This window comes from Schistocerca cancellata, chromosome 2 (assembly GCF_023864275.1).
Source record: "Schistocerca cancellata isolate TAMUIC-IGC-003103 chromosome 2, iqSchCanc2.1, whole genome shotgun sequence".
NCBI classification, from domain to species: Eukaryota; Metazoa; Arthropoda; class Insecta; order Orthoptera; family Acrididae; genus Schistocerca; species Schistocerca cancellata.
This window is the reverse complement of record NC_064627.1, coordinates 47,562,467-47,577,158: the sequence shown is the minus strand read 5'-3', so window position 1 is coordinate 47,577,158 and position 14,692 is coordinate 47,562,467. Positions and strand designations below refer to the sequence as shown.

General features: G+C 46.0%; 1 protein-coding gene across 3 annotated transcripts in view; it reads right to left on the bottom strand.

Moving 5' to 3' along the window:
* Nucleotides 1-14,692, bottom strand: part of LOC126161322 (PRL-1 phosphatase) — a 656,036-nt gene that overhangs the window by 101,646 nt on the left and 539,698 nt on the right. The window contains exon 1 of one of the 3 annotated variants that reach the window (XM_049917077.1): nt 5,145-5,280. The exons of the other annotated variants lie outside the window; for them this stretch is intronic. The gene's annotated coding sequence lies outside the window, so the exon portion shown is untranslated. Of the gene's footprint in view, nt 1-5,144; nt 5,281-14,692 lie in introns of those variants that run through there. 3 annotated transcript variants of the gene reach the window in all.

Sequence of the window (14,692 nt, the reverse complement as noted above, 5' to 3'; positions counted from 1 at the left end):
GAGTCTCGTGAACGAATAGCGCGAGCTGGGTTTCACACGACCGTCTTTTTCTAAATCTATACCGATTCCTACAGAGCAGATTTCTAGTCTCCAGAAAAGTCATTATACTCGAACATAATACGTATTCCAAAATTCTACAACTGATCGACATTAGAGATATAGGTCTATATTTCTGCACATCTGTTCGACGTCCCTTCTTGAAAACGGGGATGATCTGTGCCCTTTTCCAATCCTTTGGAACGCTACGCTGTTCTAGAGACCTACGGTACACCGCTGCAAGAAGGGGGGCAAGTTCCTTCGCGTACTCTGTGTAAAATTGAACCGGTATCCCATCAGGTCCAGAGGCCTTTCCTCTTTTGAGCGATTTTAATTGTTTCTCTATCCCTCTGTCGTCTATTTCGATATCTACCATTTTGTCATCTGTGCGACAATCTAGAGAAGGAACTACAGTGCAATCTTCCTCTGTGAAACAACTTTGGAAAAAGACATTTAGTATTTCGGCCTTTAGTCTGTTATCCTCTGTTTCAGTACCATTTTGGTCACAGAGTGTCTGGACATTTTGTTTTGATCCACCTACCGCTTTGACATAAGACCAAAATTTATTAGGATTTTCTGTCAAGTCAGTACATATTTTGTCTACAGTTAAGAGTTAACTTTAAGCTAGTAACTACAGCAAAAAGAATTTTTTGGAAAAATGAACAGGCTTCAACAGCAACCTACACGTCTTCAGATGATTACAACAACAAAATTTTCGATATAATAGCAGCAAAACTTGCTAACTTTGATACAGTTTTACTTATCCAGTACTGTCAATGTCTTATCGGCAGATTTTTTTTCAGTCACGTGAATGCATCTTATCGTTGGAGTACCATTACGAAATCACAGAGTCCTGTAGTGTCAGGAAGACATCACTGCTCACGATAATACATACATAACAATATGCCAACGCACTGTCTTGAAGTTTCCAGCAAAATATATAAAAAGACTAGGGAACAAAGATTTGGCAAAAATCATTCTTCCCACGATTCTAGTGATGACACTCGCGTAGAACACACATTTAGAAACAGAAACGCATAAAATGTGCCATTTTATTGAAACGGCGCTTCCTGTCATCGCTTGGCGTCTTTCAGCAACTATGCGGGGGCCCTGGGACAACGCGATTTCACCGAACCAGCAAGGTCTTCTGACCAGGTGTGGCGCACATTACTCACACCAAAAAAATTTTCAGAGTTATCTTCATCAATGAAACCTTGAGAATTTTTGTCGCTCTGCAGGGGAAGTATTCTGGAAGCTAATCAAGAACTTTAATTTTGTTGGACCTACCTCTTTCACACGGAATAAACGACTGGATTGTAGGCAATACACAAGGCATACGCACGACGCCGTATTCCTACATCTAGACGCCTCGCGGCATAACCAACACAAAAGGACGCCAAGCGGTACCGGGAATCGCCAGTGAATGGTTTGTCTCTAACAATAGTTGCTCCTCGAGAAACACCCTGTACCAACAGCAAATTGCAATACTAATCTGCATTGACGTGTGGCATAATGAACATGCGACAGACGATGTAAACAACATGACGATTATAACGTCATATCATTAGTGATATATTTTGGAACACACACACACACACACACACACACACACACACACACACACACACACACACACACACACACACACGTTTTGATTATGTTCAATCCTTATAAATACGACCAACGTTTCTCGCAAAGAAATCCAATTGAGTGACGTGCATGTTAACTTCCACAATTGGAATGGCCATCACATGACAGTACGAACTATGAATTTTTTATCGTAATTAAATCTTGGCTAATATCGGAAAACATACATCGGTTACAAGGCTCCAGTAGAGACTGTATGAGGTTACGAATATATGTATCAGTAGTAGATCAAAACGGTTCCCACACAGATCTGTAAGGACCGTGAAGAACACGAATCGAATACCGTAAAAAAGCCCTATAGCTGTACTTGGGACCATAATGACTCGTATGAATTTTTTTAAACTATCTTAAAGAAAGAGAGGTAAATCGAATATAAATACTACGGTTCTCTCCGAAACAAGCGACAGTATTTTTTTTTCGACAAGTTATGAATTAATAATAATTTCTCTCGAAACGACAATTACGCTACAAGAAATAAAATTCGGAAGCTGTACCGAGAAGTCACGTCATAGGACCTCATTACCACCACTGGTTGGTATCTCAAATTCTTGTTGACTCCAAGAATGCATTAAGTGTCTACAATATTTTCCGCTTGAGATAACATATTCCCGGAATGCTGCATTTAGAAACAGTGAGGAATCGCGTATCTACACATGAGTGCCCGCCAAACGCCAAGACCGCTCGCACATCCAATGCCGAACAAATGAAAGCCGCGAAGAAGGAAGAAGAGTTATACCGCGGGTTATATGGAGCACTGAGCACTCCGTACGAACTCAATTACGTATTCCGACGGTTCAATAATTCCGGAAATCGAAAATTTCTGCAACCAGGTTTTCCAAGACTCTCGAGTATGTTTTTAACCCTATTACTGTACACCTCAAACTCAAACACCAAGTGTACACCAGGGTCACACTGATCTTCAATTATTTGCTGGAGAAATTATCTGAGAAGAGTATAATGAAATTGCACTCTCGTACTAAACGCATTTTATTTCACCTGCTTCACGAAGTTTTTCAGTCAGTATTAGTATTAATGCAAACAAATTTCAAGACTGTTTAATGGTAGTCATGAAAACTTTTCAATGAAGAAACCTGAAAGTGATCCGGATCCAAACACTTTAAGTTACAGTTTAATTAGACGGAGATATTATTCAGTTAATGAAATGCACTGATTACACTAATATTTGAGTGTTTTCAATTATTCATTCATTCATTATTTCCATTCTTTTGGAACACAGACTACAATGTTATCCGCAACCGACAGGCCTATTAGGGTCAGCTGTGTTCCAACAATGACCGTTCTTACCGTGGATGGTTTTTTTCTTTCATCCTTGTCTGAAGACTCGGTAGACTGATGAGTTTCACCATTGTCCGTAACTGCTGCAGGAGCATCAGCATCAGAATCACCTCATCATGGAAGTCACTTTCCACACTTTCACGATTGAGTTGTTCCAACAGACATTGCGGTACAGAATCTTCCGTTACTGAACTGTCTCATTCCTACTCGCCATTTTCACATAAATGAACTTCACGCTCGGCAACGAAACAGTAACACAAAGTGTACTCCAGGGTCACAAGGAGCTTTCAAAAAATATTTCTATCAAATTAATTAAAGAACAGCGAGTCTCAACTTCAAACGTCCACACACTGCTTGGTCTCTCAATGGTGAATTTACGCGGGCTGTGTGCGTCCACAGTGGTACATGCGCAGTAACAACAAAAAACTCTTGTCAGGGTGACCCTGGTGTATACTTCTAAGGTTAATCTCAAGTTTGAAGTCCGATAATAAAAGACAAAAGAAACTGTTTTTCATGTGAATAATTTCGAACTCTCCCCTTTAATTATCCTGCGAAAGCTTTCTTCACAAATGTTATAGTTCTAGACCAAAGGGAAGTACCCTATAGGATTAGATGAGCGAGTTTGCGAGTATCAAAATATGTGACCTAAATGTCCATACCTGATGATACCATTGACTTACAATCTAATGTTTGTTTTACCGCCGAGCCACCATACAACTTAGTACATGACAAATTTCAACATTACACGTCTATCCGTTCCCGAGTACAAGAAGAATTTTTAAGTCAGACAGGCAGGAGGGGACGCACGGTCGAACGGACAACCAAGTGATGTTGCAAGGGTTCCGTTTTTACCGACTACTGTATGAAATCCCAAAATATACTGAAGAATTGGCTACAACTCGTCGGCTTTGACGAATAACGTCATACGTAAGCTTCAGAATATTGTTAACCAACATCTGAAAGTATAAAGAATGTCACGAAACAAAGAAATGTAGCACAGAGAATAGAGATCGTAAACACACATTACGTAAACGCATTTTTGTAACGTAATCTTACAACGTAACGAAAAGAAGATATGAAGCACTGAGGATAGAGATCGTACTGTACATGACGTGAACGCGTGGCTGGAAAACAATCTTACGTAAAGAAGAAAATAAAGCGCGATTTGTGAAAGTCCATACAGAGGTGGTAATTAGAGTGTTTCGGGCGGATACGACCTAAAAACAGAGATATAAACACGACCACAAAAGAAAATACTATTAAAAATAGCAGGAAAAGGCGATATACCAAAGATTCGACGAAGCGAATATTGGTATCGTGCGCAACTAAGAAAGCGAGCACAAGCGTTACCCATAAAGGAAAAAACAGCCGTCCGAACATTATTATAACCAACGGCGGAAAGAACAACACATCTAACATCGGTGTCCTCTTTTTCAGACGACCTATATAGTCGACTGAACAGGACAGCAGTATTACCAACGTCAACGAAACATACGTAACATTGGTATCCTGTCCTGCAGACCTGTGAGTTGGTTACTGCGAAGAAAACTGCAACTGGTATCCTAAACTTCAGTTAACGCAGGTACTACCTATTTCGAAGAAAACTACACCTCTAGCATTGGTATTTTGTAGTTCAGTAGGCCTATACAGGTCAACTGTAAAGTAGGATACTATTAGCATTACCCAAGACGAAAAGAACGACAAACTTGAGCTTGGTATTCTACTCTGTACCCATGGCGGATACGTGGTAAATTAGAACGTATAGGCAAGTTCTTTAAAACGGTGAACAACAACAAAACACGTACACAATTTCTTTCGTTTAATGAGACGTTCATTTATTTAAATTTACCATCTGACGCTTCGTTTCGCCAAGATAACTGATTTACTACCTACAACTCAGAAATAGTCATTTGTGACAAATGTGACATCACTGGTCAAAGCCGAGTTGTATCCCATTCTTCAGTGGATCCCGTTTATTATACCGCCAAGGCACCACAGACCTTAGTAAGTGTCATAAATTTGAACTATATACGCATACCCGTTGCTGAGAGAAAAGTTTTAATAGTCAGTCGGACGGTCGTACTAAGTGATCTTATGAAGCTTCCGTTTTTACCAATTGTTGTGTGGAACAAAAAAGTAACGAGCAGCGAGCAGCCAGTACTGACCTGCTGCGCGCTTCCAGAACGCTTCATATCAGGCTGAAGGCTGACTGCGGCAGGCCGCCGGGGCGACGCAGTCCTCGGCGAGATATCGGCGGCGCGGCGCGGAAAGTTCTCGTTGGCTGACCAGCCGCGCGATAGGCTCCCGCAGTCCAATGCCGGCGCGGAGAGGAAGCATCAGGAAGCGCAAAGACCGCGTGACGTCAGACGGCGCCCTACGTCACTCGCGCCTTGCGCAACCTCCGTGTCGGATTGCCTGTACGCGCGCAACCAGTTGCGATTCGAATCGAAGGCAGATTGCCTCACGGATGGAACTCCACTGTACCGTGTCGTTGCTAGGCAACGGGTAACAGTTCAGCTGTAGCGGCTGATGGAGCTTGGAAGTCGGAATGGGGTCGTACATTTCCAACGTCGCCGCTACGGGACTCTCCCCTCCCCACCCCTCCCCCCCGCCCCACCGTTTCTATTACACATTCAAATAAACTCTATCTCAAATTAGTGAGGATTGTAATGGTACTTGAATTACGTAACCATTACGACACCTCACCTCAACCTCCCGATACCAGCAACATTCTACTGTGTTTCTGTAAAATAGTTAACATATTTCTGTGACAACAGTCAGATCTGATTTCATTAATGTAGAGGTACTTTGATACATCGGTATGTTCATATTGCAATGATATTATTCTTGTGTGTACTCTTTCTTTTGTCACTATGATCTTTGACGTACTTGTCACTCTGATTTTTGGGCGCGTAAGCGGTTAGTAGAGAGTCAAGTCTTGGTCGTCATGTTGAAAAGACGCAAATTGTAGCCAGTTTATGAAATGTGAACTTTAACAGTGAGGAAGATATTGTCAAGTATGTTTTATACTGTGTAGTGATGTTGCAACAAAAGTAATAAAGAAGTAACTTAAATTCGGAGTGCTGATTACTTTTTCACATCACCATTGTCTTAACTTGCAAAAGCTTAATCTTCAAGAATGGTTTATGAAACACATCTATAAAACTTTTGAATGAATATCGCAGAATAACACCTACGCCTCTTTGCATCCGAGCTCTTGGAATCCTCACTACCTACATTTTCGACGATTGGGCCATGAGTTCACAACGAGACCAGCGTGGGAAACACAAAAAGATGAGTGCCTAGTTTATCCATTATTTCAAGAAATGACTTTATTAACTGTGCTCTAATGACACCTGCCACATAATATAACTTTGTTGTTGCCCGAAAATGCAATATTTAGCAGCGTGAGCAACACTACAATCGTAATTAATTGTTGACCTTTGTTGTGGTAGGGTTGTTAGAGGATGAAGGGCTAAATTTCAGTGGTGATGTGGAAGCCCGTCTTCCGAGTAATATACGGAACTCGACACGGATTTCAAAAGCAATGCTAGTGGAAAACTCTGACGTTTTCTCGCACGATACACAGATAACCATGAATTGAGAGCAACACACAGATTCAATATTCCAACATTTCCGGGAAAGCATCTGGCATAGAGCCACACTGCAAACTCGACGAACGTACAAGCAAATGGAACAGCATCCCAGATATGTGAATGGCTCGGAGACTGCAATCACACCAAAAAATATTGGCACACGTGCGTATTTATCGTTGCTGGTTACAAACACCGCACCTTCCGGTACACACCACATGTGCGTGCTACTTCACAGACCAGACGTTACAATTCTGCTGTGTCTACCATTACCAAAGAAATGCAGTGATAAGGGCAAACATCTACATCTACATCCATACTCCGCAAGCCACCTGACGGTGTGTGGCGGAGGGTACCTTCAGTACCTCTATCGGTTCTCCCTTCTATTCCAGTCTCGTATTGTTCGTGGAAAGAAGGATTGTCGGTATGCCTCCGTGTGGGCTCTAATCTCTCTGATTTTATCCTCGTGGTCTCTTCGCGAGATATACGTAGGAGGGAGCAATATACTGCTCGACTCTTCGTTGAAGGTATGTTCTCGAAACTTTGACAAAAGCCCGTACCGAGCTACTGAGCGTCTCTCCTGCAGAGTCTTCCACTGGAGTTTATCTATCATCTCCGTAACGCTTTCGCGATTACTAAATGATCCTGTAACGAAGCGCGCTGCTCTCCGTTGGATCTTCTCTATGTCTTGTATCAACCCTATCTGGTACGGATCCCACACTGCTGAGCAGTATTCAAGCAGTGGGCGAACAAGCGTACTGTAACCTACTTGCTTTGTTTTCGGATTGCATTTCCTTAGGATTCTTCCAATGAATCTCAGTCTGGCATCTGCTTTACCGACAATCAACATTATATGATCATTCCATTTTAAATCACTCCTAATGCGTACTCCCAGATAATTTATGGTATTAACTGCTTCCAGTTGCTGACCTGCTATTTTGTAGCTAAATGATAAAGGATCTATCTTTCTGTGTATTCGCAGCACATTACACTTGTCTACATTGAGATTCAGTTGCCATTCCCTGCACCATGCGTCAATTCGCTGCAGATCCTCCTGTACCACCTCTGCGCACAAAAAGTATTGGCACAGAGCGTGGCTTCTCGGAACATTGCTGGATTTTCAGGTACCGGAACGCCATCTGCTGACGCAACACACACTGCGTGTTGTCGACGGGCCAGTCGCTAGTATGTTGCTGTAATGCGCGATAGTGGTCAGCGTGGGGCCGAAGAAGGAACATTCAGTGGCGTTGCGTGAGAGAGTGGTATTGTTCCATTCTCGAGGGAGAAGCTATCGACAAATCTGAGCAGAGGTGTCTGTTAGCTACACCACGGTACGAGCCATCATTCATAAATATAGACAGACTGGAACAACAGTGAATAAGCGTCGCCCTGGACGCCTAAAGGTGCTTACAAACCGAGAGCGTCGCCATATCATCGCACTTGCTCGGAAGGAACCTGCTGCAAGTGCAGCAACTCTTGCTGAGGTTGGTCAGACAACGTGCGACAAGACGGTTCGCAGGAGAGCTTCTGTAAAGTTTGGAAGGTAGGAGACGAGATACTGGCAGAAGTAAAGCTGTGAGTACCGGGCGTGAGTCGTGCTTCGGTAGCTCAGATGGTAGAGCACTTGCCCGCGAAAGGCAAAGGTCCCGAGTTCGAGTCTCGATCGGGCACACAGTTTTAATCTGCCAGGGAGTTTCAAGACGGTTAGTGTTCAAACTATACGAAATGTGTTGAATGGGGCTGACATGCATGGACGTTCTCCCAGGAAAAAGCCATACATATCGGAAATTAACCAGCAGAAACGGCTGCACTTTGTTAAGGACTATATCAGCAAGCCGATGGAGTTTTGGAACATATTTAGCGACGATTCGAAGTTCAATGTGTTCGGATTCGATGCAAGAAAGTTTGGCGCAAGCCGAATACGCACCTCGACATCGAACACATGTATCCCACAGTCAAACACGGTGGGGGCGGTATCATGGTCTGCGGCTATATGGTGGCGTTTGAAATCTAGCTGTAATCCACGGTACAATGGATCATGTGAGATTCATCGACGTGTTGCGAGGTAATTTTCACGCTAGTGCACAGACATTGGGCCTTACTGTGGTGTGTCATTTCCAGCAAGACAACGACCCAAAACATACCGCCATGAAAACTCGGAGTGGTTACTGTACAATGCCCCCAGAAGGGTTCTAACATCACCTCAGAGCCCTGATTTGAACCCCATTGAGAACCTGTGGGCTCATCTCGACACACGAGCCAGAAAAAGGCGTCCGTCCAGTAAAAACGACTTGGAGAAAGTGCTCCTGGAGGAATGGTCGAAAATTACCCCTGATATCACCCGGGATTTAATACAAAGCATTCCTAGGCGTTTACGTGCTGTTATAGATGCTAAAGGGATGCACACTAGCTATTAGAAGGTGAACACCAATGAAGAAAACGAAGACACTGTCCGATTCACACGCGTGTGCCAATACTTTTTTGGATGCAGAAGAGCGATGTTTATTTTCATAACACTGTATATTGCTTTACGGACAGGTGATTTGGACATATTTGTAACCTATGTAATGTAAGATGGCACATGTCTGGGTTCTGTTTTAAAATATATGTTTCGTTTAACCTACAACCACTAAAATGTAATTGTGCCAATACTTTTTGGTGCGATTGTAGGTGTGTTGGCCTGGCCGGCGAGTGTATCGTCCGGAGTGTACCAGGGAAGTGTCATAGGCCCCTCTTGTTCTCTATATGCATAATCAATCTGACAGAAGGATGTGAGCAGCAATGTGAAAGTGTTTGCTGATGATGCTGTAGTGTACTGGGAGGTGTCATAGTTCAGTTACTGTAGGAGGATACAGGATAACGACACGACAGGATTTCTCTTTCACGTAATGAATGACGGATTGCTCTAAATTTTGAAATCCTGCAATGTGCGAACACAGTATTAGTGGCGACCTGCTTGACATAGTCGTGTCGATTGAAACTAAGCGTAACGATGCAAAGCTAGGTGTACAGGAATGAGTGCATGACGTCGGCTGTAGGGAAGGCGCCAGATCGACTTTGGTTTATCTGGACAATTCTGGGAACGTGTAATATATGAAGGAGACCCTTACAGAATAACTGTGCGGCCAGTTCGTGACTACTATTCGTGTTTAGGATCGCCTCCAGATCGGATTAAACTCAGTCATCGAGCCAATACAATTCGGAAGCCGTGCTGTTGGATTTGTCACTGGTACGCTCGGTCAATACACGAATGTTACTGAAAATCTCTAATCGGAATCCCCGGAGGAAAGACCATCTTTTCGCAAACTATTTGAGAGTAGGGAACCGGTATTTGCGACAGACTGCCATCGACATACATCGCGCAAGCACTGTGAAGACAAAGTAAGAGAAATTAGAACTCGTACGGAAGCGCATAGACAACCGTTTTCCACAGCTCCATTTAGGAGTGGAACACGAAACACTGTGACTAATAGTGGTACCTTCTTGTACAAGGTACCCTCCGCCATGCACTGTGTATGTTTGCTGTCTCCAATGTTACACCTATTGCAGAAAATATCTTAACTAGACGGGGCTTGTTGGAGTGCAATAACTGATTTGCATCGAGACTGTCAAGTGGTTTATAATGTACGGGTAATTCTCAAAATGTGTAGCGATTTTCGAGATGTATTTGGACCAAATAGCACAAATTGCTAGACTGCGAGTGGAAGGAACAGCTATGATAATTCTAGTACTGAAACAAACAAACAAAAACAACACACACACACACACACACACACACACACACACACACACACACACACACACACACACTTCCGGCGGGTCATTCTGAGTATGTCGCTATTTTTCGATGTGGTGGCGAAGTTGCGACCTAGTAACTCAAATTAAATTGCCGCGAGTATAACAAGCAGAACTTTATATACAATCACGATTGCCATCTAACCACTAGCTACGCTTTCCAGATATTTTGCAACATTCTGCAATATTCAGCAAATTCCGACAGGCGTTGACGCCTGAGAGCATGGTTACAATTTAACTGCACATTCCACTTGATAGCGTGTCCTACACAATGCCGTCACGTATCTTCATACACAGATAACGTCATGATGGCGTGTATCTAACTCGTTTGTCCCACTGGTTCCACAATCTTACGTAATCAGTCAACATCACTCAGTCCCAAGCTAACCTGTGATTTTCATATTTTTCTTTGAACATCGATTTTTAGCGTACGGCATGGAAAGTCTTATGATTTCTGGTTATAGACACATCACCCAGTAATAATTTAGTGACATATACGCATATTTCTTAGATTTCCATGTCTGAACCCTCTTCTGACTTATGCTAAAGTTTCTCCGAGGAAATAGGAAGATGAGGATGTAATGCTCCGCCGATGAAGTCATTGAATACTGATCACAAGTTCGCATTGGACAACGGAGAGGAAGAAAATAAAATGCCACTCTTTCGGAGAACGATCCCAACATTCGACTAACACGCAGTGTGTTTCCGTGAAATAAGATTTCAGTGATCGAGGGGAACAAATTCATCACTGAGATACGAAACCCCGGAGAAAACAGTCTGAAATAAAGAAGCCAAACATGTTATGCGGCAACTTTTTGAATGGAACACGAGAACCTGCGCACCATCGTTCGTATATTACGATGTAATTAAAGGTAGGGGTGAGTGGGGACACGAAACTTTACAGATTCGGTACAGACGGCGTGGTTTGTACACTTATGTGATCAGTTTAAAAAATCATGTCGCCATTCAAAAACTTCGTTTCCTTACGAGCGGCTGGATGTTAATCGTCCTCTGGAAATTCTCCAAAATTTACGTAATAATTTAATGATATCTTTATACAAACACTACGAAACAGCTCTCAGACCACCAATAATCTACGCAGTTGAACCGATACTGACTATAAAGGGAGAGCTAGAAAAATTAGAAAACATTGAAAACAATCCTAAAAAGTATCTAGGAACCAAAAGCACCAGTGAGTCAGAAAACAGATTAAGATATACACTACTGGCCATTAAAATTGCTACACCACGAAGATGACGTGCTACAGACGCGAAATTTAACTTACAGGAAGAAGATGCTGTGATATGCAAAGTTCTTTATTTCAGACTGTTTTCTCCGGGGTTTCGTATCTCAGTGATGAATTTGTTCCCCTCGATCACTGAAATCTTATTTCACGGAAACACACTGCGTGTTAGTCGAATGTTGGGATCGTTCTCCGAAAGAGTGGCAGTTGCGACACCTACAACGTGATGACATGAGGAAAGTTTCCAACCGATTTATCATACACAAACAGCAGTTGACCGGCTTTGCCTGGTCAAACGTTGTTGTGATGCCTCGTTTAAGGAGGAGAAATGCGTACCATCACGTTTCCGACTTTGATAAATGTCGGATTGTAGCCTATCGCGATTGCGGTTTATCGTTTCGGGACGTTGCTGCTCGCGTTGGTCGAGATCCAATGACTGTCAGCAGAATATGGAATCGGTGTGTACAGGAGGGTAATACGAAACGCCGTGATGGATTCCAATGGCCTCGTATCAGTAGCAGTAAAGATGACAGGCATCTTATCCTCATGGCTGTAACGGATCGTGCAGCCACGTTTCGATCCCTGAATCAACAGACGGGGACGTTTGCAGCAGCATGGACTATCAGCTCTGAGACCATGGCTGCGGTTACCACTGACGTTGCATCAGAGACAGGAGCGCCTGCGATGGTGTACTCAACGACGAACCTTGGTGCACGAATAGCAAAACATTTTTGCGGATGAATCTAGCTTCTGTTTACAGCATCATGATGGTCGCATCCGTGTTTCGCGAAATCGCGGTGAACGCACATTGGAAGCGTGTATTTGTCATCGCCACACTGGCGTGTCAACTGGCGTGATGGTATGGGGTGCCATTGGTTACACGTCTCGGTCACCTCTTGTTCGCATTGACGGCACTTTGAACAGTGGACGTTACATTTCAGATGTGTTACCACCCGTGGCTCTACCCTTCATTCGATCCCTGCGAAACCCTACATTTCAGCGGGATATTGCACGACCGCATGTTGCAGTTCCTGTACGGGCCTTTCTGTATACAGAAAATGTTAGACTGCTGCCCTGATCAGTACATTCTCCAGATCTCTCCCCAATTGAAAACATTCTCCAGATCTCTCCCCAATTGAAAACGTCTGGTGAATGGTGGCCGAGCAACTGGCTCGTCACAATACGCCAGTCACTACTCTTGATGAACTGTGGTATCTTGTTGAAGCTGCATGGGCAGCTGTACCTGTACACGCCATCCAAGCTTTGTTTGACTCAATGTCCAGGCATATCAAGGCCGTTATTACGGTCAGAGGTGGTTGTTCTGGGTACTGATTTCTCAGGGTCTATGCATCCAAATTGCGTGAAAATTTGATCACATGTCAGTTCTAGTAAAATATATTTATCCAATGAATGCCCGTTTATCATCTGCATTTCTTCTTGGTGTAGCAATTTTAATGGCCAGTAGTGTAGGGCCATACCTGGAAGTCAAAAAGTTTAAGATGTAATGAGAAAGAGGAGAGTAGAATTGCACGGACACATGTGCAGGATATGCAGAATGACTAAACAATTACGTGATTTACAAAACAATTACAAATCCAAAATCACATGGTGAAAAGCACTACGAAGAGATATTGGTAATGTGGAAGTCGATGTGGACACAATTAAGGCAATCTTTCAGTGAGAGGGGGAGAGGCAGAGGGGGAGAGGCAGAGGGGGAGAGGCAGAGGGGGAGAGGCAGAGGGGGAGAGGCAGAGGGGGAGAGGCAGAGGGGGAGAGGCAGAGGGGGAGAGGCAGAGGGGGAGAGGCAGAGGGGGAGAGGCAGAGGGGGAGAGGCAGAGGGGGAGAGGCAGAGGGGGAGAGGCAGAGGGGGGAGAGGCAGAGGGGGGAGAGGCAGAGGGGGGAGAGGCAGAGGGGGGAGAGGCAGAGGGGGGAGAGGCAGAGGGGGGAGAGGCAGAGGGGGGAGAGGCAGAGGGGGGAGAGGCAGAGGGGGGAGAGGCAGAGGGGGGAGAGGCAGAGGGGGGAGAGGCAGAGGGGGGAGAGGCAGAGGGGGGAGAGGCAGAGGGGGGAGAGGCAGAGGGGGGAGAGGCAGAGGGGGGAGAGGCAGAGGGGGGAGAGGCAGAGGGGGGAGAGGCAGAGGGGGGAGAGGCAGAGGGGGGAGAGGCAGAGGGGGGAGAGGCAGAGGGGGGAGAGGCAGAGGGGGGAGAGGCAGAGGGGGGAGAGGCAGAGGGGGGAGAGGCAGAGGGGGGAGAGGCAGAGGGGGGAGAGGCAGAGGGGGGAGAGGCAGAGGGGGGAGAGGCAGAGGGGGGAGAGGCAGAGGGGGGAGAGGCAGAGGGGGGAGAGGCAGAGGGGGGAGAGGCAGAGGGGGGAGAGGCAGAGGGGGGAGAGGCAGAGGGGGGAGAGGCAGAGGGGGGAGAGGCAGAGGGGGGAGAGGCAGAGGGGGGAGAGGCAGAGGGGGGAGAGGCAGAGGGGGGAGAGGCAGAGGGGGGAGAGGCAGAGGGGGGAGAGGCAGAGGGGGGAGAGGCAGAGGGGGGAGAGGCAGAGGGGGGAGAGGCAGAGGGGGGAGAGGCAGAGGGGGGAGAGGCAGAGGGGGGAGAGGCAGAGGGGGGAGAGGCAGAGGGGGGAGAGGCAGAGGGGGGAGAGGCAGAGGGGGGAGAGGCAGAGGGGGGAGAGGCAGAGGGGGGAGAGGCAGAGGGGGGAGAGGCAGAGGGGGGAGAGGCAGAGGGGGGAGAGGCAGAGGGGGGAGAGGCAGAGGGGGGAGAGGCAGAGGGGGGAGAGGCAGAGGGGGGAGAGGCAGAGGGGGGAGAGGCAGAGGGGGGAGAGGCAGAGGGGGGAGAGGCAGAGGGGGGAGAGGCAGAGGGGGGAGAGGCAGAGGGGGGAGAGGCAGAGGGGGGAGAGGCAGAGGGGGGAGAGGCAGAGGGGGGAGAGGCAGAGGGGGGAGAGGCAGAGGGGGGAGAGGCAGAGGGGGGAGAGGCAGAGGGGGGAGAGGCAGAGGGGGGAGAGGCAGAGGGGGGAGAGGCAGAGGGGGGAGAGGCAGAGGGGGGAGAGGCAGAGGGGGGAGAGGCAGAGGGGGGAGAGGCAGAGG